At 43.8% G+C, this 8,677-nt stretch overlaps 1 long non-coding RNA gene across 2 annotated transcripts in view; it reads left to right on the top strand.

Moving 5' to 3' along the window:
* Positions 1 to 1,086: 1,086 nt before the first annotated feature.
* Positions 1,087 to 8,677, top strand: part of LOC142485840 (uncharacterized) — a 30,946-nt gene continuing 23,355 nt past the window's right edge. For both annotated transcript variants that reach the window (XR_012798713.1, XR_012798714.1), the window contains exons 1-5: positions 1,087 to 1,188; positions 3,587 to 3,706; positions 4,727 to 4,822; positions 6,267 to 6,370; positions 7,603 to 7,713. This is a non-coding gene — a long non-coding RNA (uncharacterized LOC142485840). The remainder of the gene's footprint in view (positions 1,189 to 3,586; positions 3,707 to 4,726; positions 4,823 to 6,266; positions 6,371 to 7,602; positions 7,714 to 8,677) is intronic.

Below are 8,677 nucleotides of genomic sequence, written 5' to 3'. Positions count from 1 at the left end.
TCTGACTAACAAGGTCTATTTGTACATGACCTCTTCTGCTCTCATCATCCACCACCTCTCATTCCCCTCACCCCTGTCCTACTCGATACCTCAGCTTAATTGAACTCTCTCCTCTGACATCTACCCTTATCTCTAACCTCTCCTCACTTTCTGCTTAAACTAACTATCTTGTTAACTTTTACAATGCTATCATCTCCTCCTCCCTCCTCCTCCTTCCTCCTCCCTCCTCCATTATATATATACCCCTTCTAGGCTCTGACACACTCATCCCTCTAAGGCCATGATTATCATGGGCACATGCTTGGTCGTCCACAGTGCGTGCGAGCGATGCAGAGCCGCCTCGGACCTCAGTGCAGGGATTGCTGCATACCCCCAGCATCTGTCACCCACAAACAATACACACACTAATACTCCCCACAATACACACTATAATACCTCCTCAATACTAATCTCCCCAATAATATTATAGCTCCAAACACAATATACACAACACCCTTACACAAGATACACAATCTAGTACTCTCCTCTGCACCTCTACACACAATATAATACTCCCACACACACAATATACACACTACCCTCCTACCCCCATAAAATACAACCAATAATACACACACACTTTGTGGATGTTGGGACCAGCTCCCGGCATGCACCAGTGAAAGAGAGAGGCCCGCAGAAGCTCGGAAGAACTCCCTCCATCCGTGCCTTCCTCCGTTTCACATCTTCTCCCTGTCTCTCTCCCTCCCTTTCCTTGCATCTCCCTGCGTCTTTACGTATACCCAGTCAGTGACGGCTCTGGTCACGTGATGCCTTAATATGGGCTTATCCATATATGTTCATCCACGTCACTAATGTGATGCCCGCACTGTTGCGGAGCTGGTACTTACGACGGGCACTTATTGTTTTATCAGTACTGCGTACCTGACTCTACCGGCCTACTTTCAACACTAGTACAATATGTGCTTCACTACGAGTGAGTGGGGAATATTGGCATCACACAGTCACTGTTGAATATGCCATTCAATCCATTTTGAAAATAGTAATGCAATGTGGTTTTGTTTTGTTTGCTTTTTGCAGTAATGAAGAATGGAAAAGTTATATTAAAATTAAATTGGAGGGGGACTAGATTCAGCATTTCATCATGAACTCTGCACTTGTGAGAATTTAACTGCTTGAATACCCTGACAGGTACACGCAACATTAAGACTATAATCTGCTGTGCAAGCTTTCGTGCTATACCTCCCCCTCAGGTTTTGATTTATACATTTGCTCCCTCAATTCATGTCCTCTAATATTTGAAAGCTCTCTCCTAGCATTTTCTCTTTACCACAGAACGTCATCCCAATGTAACCTCTCTCTTGTTCTTTCTGCTTGCTGTTTCCTCACTCCTCTGTTAAACTTTTCTAATTTCTCTAACTTCCACACTCCTGCTTTTATCCACATGTTCTCCTCTTTCCTTCCCCTACCTTTGCATGTGTCTACACACTGCACCATTTGTACAGACCTCTATTGCAGCTATTTCTGCACTGCTCAATGAAAAGCACTCTTTAATATCCTATTCTCTGTGCCCCCTCTCTCTGCGCCCCCTCTTTTGGCGCCTCCTCTCTCTGCGCCCCCTCTCTCTGCGCCTATCTGTCTCATTCTCTCTACGTCCCTCTCTCTCTACATAGAGCTATCTCTGTCTCTCTCTACACCTATCTCTGTGTCTCCTTCTATGTTTGCTGATGTGTGGGATATCTCTTATAATCTTGAACCTGCTCATATACACATCGGGCCTCCCTGCCTCTGCCTCCCTGCTAAGAGTGTTAACCTATCTAATGTAATCCACATTCCTTTCCTTACTTTTCTCTTCCCTTCTCCTATGCCATCTGGAATGTCCATTCTCTGACTAACAAGGCTCTAGTTGTACATGACCTCTTCTGCTCTCATCATTCACAATCAGTCATTCCCCTCACCCCATCTTACCTGTCCCACTGATTTGCCTCTGCTTAATTAAACTCTCCTCTGACATCTACTCTAACCTCTCTGCTCTCTCTCTCTTTCCGCTTAAACTAACAATCTTATTAACTCTTACAATGCTATCCTCCTATCTATATGCCCCCTCTAGGCTCTGACACACTTGTCCCTCTAGCCCACACCCTTGGCTAAATTCCCAAACATGTTCATCACACTTCCACTCGCTGTTCTTAATGCCTATGAAGGAAATCACACAATTGATATTTGATTTTTCTACAGTAAAAATGTCTCCAGTCCTGTATAAAGCTGCTCTCTGGGGCCAAACCACACTACTTTTTTTTCACATTCATCAACACTCAAATTTAATTTACGCTGTCTTTTTTTCCCTGTATTTGACTCCCTCCACTAACCTTCTCCTCACACTTGCCATCCTTCCTTCACTTCTCCTCAAGCATTTGACTACTTCAGAGGCAAGGTGGATGCCACCCACAAGGAGATTCCTTCTGTCCCTTCCCCCTTCTCTCCTTCTACCTAATTCTCCTTCTGCATTTGACTCCTTTTCTTCTCTTACAGAGCTGGAAGCTAATCATCTTCTCTTCTCCCTCTACCACATGCCCTCTAGATCGTATCCCCTCACACCTTACTGCATCTCTTAGTCCCCACTCTCACCCACATCTTCAATTCCTCCCTATTCTCTGGCTCTTTACCCTCTTACTTTAAGCCTGTAGTGGTCACCCTTTTCTCAGAAACAACCTACACCCTATGTGCCTTACTAACTACCGCCCTGTATCCCTCCTGCTGTTTGTCTCCTAATTGCTAGAATGTCAACATTCTTAAATCACATTCCCTCCTGGATCCTTTACAACCTGCCTTTCGTACAGCTCGTTCTACAGACTGTGCTTAAAGCAAATTCCCAAGGTCACTTTTCCCTACTAATCCTACTTGATCTATCTGCTGCGTTTGATGCTCTCAATCACTCTCCTCCTTCATATTCTAAACTCTCTCTTGGTATCCGTAACACAGTTCTATCCTGGTTTTCATCATAACTTTCCTGTCACACATTCTCCATCTCTGTTGCTAACATGTCTTCGTCTTCTATTGATCTGTCTGTGGGTATACATCAGGGCTCTGTTCTGAGATCTCTCTTTCTCTCTACATACTATCATTTGGTGACCTCATCAACTCTTTGTGACAATCCTATAAATAACAAATACAAATATCAGGTCATGGGAATAAGTGATTTGGACATAAAAGTAACATTTCGGAAGTGTGGACAACTAATACATCTTGTAGATTGCCTTTACAGTGTGATGTCATTGATTCAGTAGATTGTGTGCAGACCAGGACTGCAGTACAGTGTCACTCACATGGATGACTTGCGTGGTAGAAGCTCAAGAACAAGGATGTCAAACTCCAGTCCTCGAGGGCAGCAAACAGGCCAGGTTTTCAGGATATCCCTACTGAAAACCTGGCCTGTTTGGGACCCTCGAGGACTGGAGTTTGACATGCATGCTCTAGAAGGAGCACAGCTGTGGGTGGGAGGTGGATTTGCTTTGCATCAAATGGTTTGGAGCAAGGTTTATTGTATGTATTATCATAATAACAATGCAATGCTTAACTTTTATTTCAGGAGGGATGACTGCAGAACAGAAGTGAATATTGAAGCCATGTGTTCCTTTTCTTGCAAAAGAGAAAATTTGAAGGACAGTTGAAGAGAAGGAAAATTACTACACAGAGACAGATAAGCAATGTGTATATTTCTCATTTACCATTTAGTATTTGTCGTTTTATTGACTCCACACAATCCGGCTGCTACGGGTTTCACATTGAATATTTTCATCTCTACTCTACCCCTTCCTGTGATCTGAACCATGCAAGTTTTCGTTGATTCAATACATCATGAGTAGAGGGTGGCTACAGTATGAAGTAAAGACCCAAGGACCACATCTACTACCATTCATAACAAGAACATGTGCAGTAGCGCACAGCTGCAGTTCTATGTGATTGTTATGAAAGGTTGAGGTGGTTCAATTCTATGAATCTGGAGTGGGATGGATCCTGTTTGCATCATATGGTTTCATCTAGGCCAGTAGATTATATAACTCTCAGTACAGGTTACACATGGCATCAGTATTAGTGATTTAAAGAGGAGGAAAGCTTCAATGTGGAGAACAAAGCCAAGTAATGTTGAAGTTACTCCTTTTACCATTTACTTGGTCAGTCTGTACTGTCTACTCCCCACACAGCTGCTAAGGATCTTCCATTTTAAATACTTTCACCTCCTATTCTGCACTGCTTTGCTGCCCATTATTCAGAGATGCGTTCCAGTCATGTTTACCACTCTGAATCTCTCTGCAGTCATTGGTTCAGCACATCATGGGTAGAGCATGGCTACAGATACAGCAAGCTATTATTATTTTACCGGCTGATCATCCATAATATTGCATTAAAACATAGAATATCACTTAATTTCCAAAAGATTCAGTGATGCTGATAATGCAGAATCTCACAACATTTCCCATCATAATGCCATAATGCACCAGTGGGAGAAATAATCCTTGCTATATCTGTACATTGTGTGACGTATTACCTCCATGACCATTGAGAGCAAGTACATCTTCTGTATAGAGCGGCTGTGTTATGATGCAGTTATTGATCATCATTGACATAATCACAAGAATCTTATGCAAAGGGAAATTGTCCGCAGCGAAGTGAGATTTCAGCCCCCAAACGTCTGTAATATTAATGCAATGTCTTACTTTTGTTGCAGTGAACACTGAAGAGACGGATCTACTACAACACTGTACAGGATGAGCATACGCTACAAGCAGCAAAATGATCTTGCAGTTGACAGTATGTTGTTCTGGTAATGTGCACAATTATTATTTATGGGCTACACACCACAGTGCTGGACATATTCTGTTAACTTCAACTCTACTCCTAACATGGAGATGTCTTCCTGGTGTTACTGATTCAGTACATCATATGCACAGTGTGGTTATGATATGATGGATTGATTTAATGAACCCACCAACCAATGATGACATCTGCATCATCTTCTGTAAAGTGCAGCTACAGCATGATATTATCAGCATTTGGTGCGGTATAATCAGAGGTATCTATGTGCTTTTGTGCCTGTTTTAAGTCCTCCAGCTTAACGCCCCTACACCTCCCACTACACAGGCATACTTACTTATGCATACACTGACATCTGGCATACCTACACACACCCCAGGGCCACTTCCTTCCCCTGATGTCAGGGAGAGGATGGGCATGCAGAGTGCAGTAAGTCTCCACGTTACTCTGGCCAACAGTCTTGGCCTACCTCCAGCATCTGTCACCCACAACATCTGTTCCCTCCTTGTAAAGTGCTGAACTATCTCACCTGGGTCAGTGCTATAGCTGATCACAGTGCCCGATCAGGATGTCACTGTGACAGGCAGCAGTGCAGATTGACCGGTCAATCAATGCAGTGCCGCAACATATGCACTAAATGAGATTTCCGTGCCCCCAGTCAGGTTACTCCCTGGGCAGTGACCCTGCTCACACCCTCCCCTAGTTCCACCTCTGATCACAATTATCTCTCTTGGAGAGTGTAGCAAATTGGAGTTGGGGGAATCTCACCTCTGCCATGCATGGTCACAATCTGGGCACAGGACCCAAATAGTGGGCAATGTGGCACTTCTTACAGTAGAGAATAAGTAACTTTATTCTTTACTTGTGTATTAAGGACCTTATTTGCATTAAATTCAGTCCACATGGGACCAAGACTTTCTGGCTTACTGAACAAAGTGGAATTGTTTCGTAGAGGGTGGAGAATTGTATTTTATCTGAAATTACCCCCTCTGCACAAAATACAAACAATTATACCCATACAAGTACCTTGTGGAAGTTGTTGCCCTCTATCTTCCTGTGGTCTCTCCCTGTTTCTCACCGTGCCTCCTCCCATTTCCTTGCACCTCTGCGTCTCCGCATATATCCCTATACTCAGAGCCGGCTCCGGTCAGTGACATGGGATGCCCAAATATGAGCATACCCATATATGGGCATCCATGCCACTGACCGGAGCCCGCTCTGTTGCGGATATGGAGAGAGACTGGGAGATTTACATCCCCTTATAATTCATATGGTGCATAGTACCGGCACGTATTCTTTTACCGGTACTGTGTACCTTCCTACTTTCACACTGGTACAGTATATGCTGCAGTGGGACTGAGAGGGATATATTGGTAACACATAGTCATTGTTGGGGGAATTCAATCCATTTTGAAAATAGTAATGAAATGTTTTTTACTTTTCTTTTTTTTCAGTAATGAAGAATGAAACATTTCTGTTAAAATTGAATTGGAGGTGAACTGGATTCATCATCAACTCTGCACCAGTGTGAATTGATGTTCTTTAATGTTCTGATAAGGTACATGCAACATCTCTTCCTCAACCCCTGCACCACTCTCTGCCTCTTGCCTCTCTCTCTCCACCTCCCTGCTAAGCGTATTAACCCATCTAATGTAATCCACATTCCATGTCTCACTTTACTCTTCACTTCTCACGTGCCCTCTGGAATGACTGCTCTCTGACTAACAAGGTCTATTTGTACATGACCTCTTCTGCTCTCATCCACCACCTCTCATTCCCCTCACCCCTGTCCTACTCGATACCTCAGCTTAATTGAACTCTCTCCTCTGACATCTACCCTTATCTCTAACCTCTCCTCACTTTCTGCTTAAACTAACTATCTTGTTAACTTTTACAATGCTATCATCTCCTCCTCCCTCCTCCTCCTTCCTCCTCCCTCCTCCATTATATATATACCCCTTCTAGGCTCTGACACACTCATCCCTCTAAGGCCATGATTATCATGGGCACATGCTTGGTCGTCCACAGTGCGTGCGAGCGATGCAGAGCCGCCTCGGACCTCAGTGCAGGGATTGCTGCATACCCCCAGCATCTGTCACCCACAAACAATACACACACTAATACTCCCCACAATACACACTATAATACCTCCTCAATACTAATCTCCCCAATAATATTATAGCTCCAAACACAATATACACAACACCCTTACACAAGATACACAATCTAGTACTCTCCTCTGCACCTCTACACACAATATAATACTCCCACACACACAATATACACACTACCCTCCTACCCCCATAAAATACAACCAATAATACACACACACTTTGTGGATGTTGGGACCAGCTCCCGGCATGCACCAGTGAAAGAGAGAGGCCCGCAGAAGCTCGGAAGAACTCCCTCCATCCGTGCCTTCCTCCGTTTCACATCTTCTCCCTGTCTCTCTCCCTCCCTTTCCTTGCATCTCCCTGCGTCTTTACGTATACCCAGTCAGTGACGGCTCTGGTCACGTGATGCCTTAATATGGGCTTATCCATATATGTTCATCCACGTCACTAATGTGATGCCCGCACTGTTGCGGAGCTGGTACTTACGACGGGCACTTATTGTTTTATCAGTACTGCGTACCTGACTCTACCGGCCTACTTTCAACACTAGTACAATATGTGCTTCACTACGAGTGAGTGGGGAATATTGGCATCACACAGTCACTGTTGAATATGCCATTCAATCCATTTTGAAAATAGTAATGCAATGTGGTTTTGTTTTGTTTGCTTTTTGCAGTAATGAAGAATGGAAAAGTTATATTAAAATTAAATTGGAGGGGGACTAGATTCAGCATTTCATCATGAACTCTGCACTTGTGAGAATTTAACTTCTTGAATACCCTGACAGGTACACGCAACATTAAGACTATAATCTGCTGTGCAAGCTTTCGTGCTATACCTCCCCCTCAGGTTTTGATTTATACATTTGCTCCCTCAATTCATGTCCTCTAATATTTGAAAGCTCTCTCCTAGCATTTTCTCTTTACCACAGAACGTCATCCCAATGTAACCTCTCTCTTGTTCTTTCTGCTTGCTGTTTCCTCACTCCTCTGTTAAACTTTTCTAATTTCTCTAACTTCCACACTCCTGCTTTTATCCACATGTTCTCCTCTTTCCTTCCCCTACCTTTGCATGTGTCTACACACTGCACCATTTGTACAGACCTCTATTGCAGCTATTTCTGCACTGCTCAATGAAAAGCACTCTTTAATATCCTATTCTCTGTGCCCCCTCTCTCTGCGCCCCCTCTTTTGGCGCCTCCTCTCTCTGCGCCCCCTCTCTCTGCGCCTATCTGTCTCATTCTCTCTACGTCCCTCTCTCTCTACATAGAGCTATCTCTGTCTCTCTCTACACCTATCTCTGTGTCTCCTTCTATGTTTGCTGATGTGTGGGATATCTCTTATAATCTTGAACCTGCTCATATACACATCGGGCCTCCCTGCCTCTGCCTCCCTGCTAAGAGTGTTAACCTATCTAATGTAATCCACATTCCTTTCCTTACTTTTCTCTTCCCTTCTCCTATGCCATCTGGAATGTCCGTTCTCTGACTAACAAGGCTCTAGTTGTACATGACCTCTTCTGCTCTCATCATTCACAATCAGTCATTCCCCTCACCCCATCTTACCTGTCCCACTGATTTGCCTCTGCTTAATTAAACTCTCCTCTGACATCTACTCTAACCTCTCTGCTCTCTCTCTCTTTCCGCTTAAACTAACAATCTTATTAACTCTTACAATGCTATCCTCCTATCTATATGCCCCCTCTAGGCTCTGACACACTTGTCCCTCTAGCCCACACCCTTGGCTAAATTC

The sequence above is a fragment of the Ascaphus truei genome, unplaced genomic scaffold, assembly GCF_040206685.1.
Source record: "Ascaphus truei isolate aAscTru1 unplaced genomic scaffold, aAscTru1.hap1 HAP1_SCAFFOLD_643, whole genome shotgun sequence".
Classification (NCBI taxonomy): Eukaryota; Metazoa; Chordata; class Amphibia; order Anura; family Ascaphidae; genus Ascaphus; species Ascaphus truei.
Note: the sequence above shows the minus strand (reverse complement) of the source record. Positions and strands in the feature narration are given on the sequence as shown.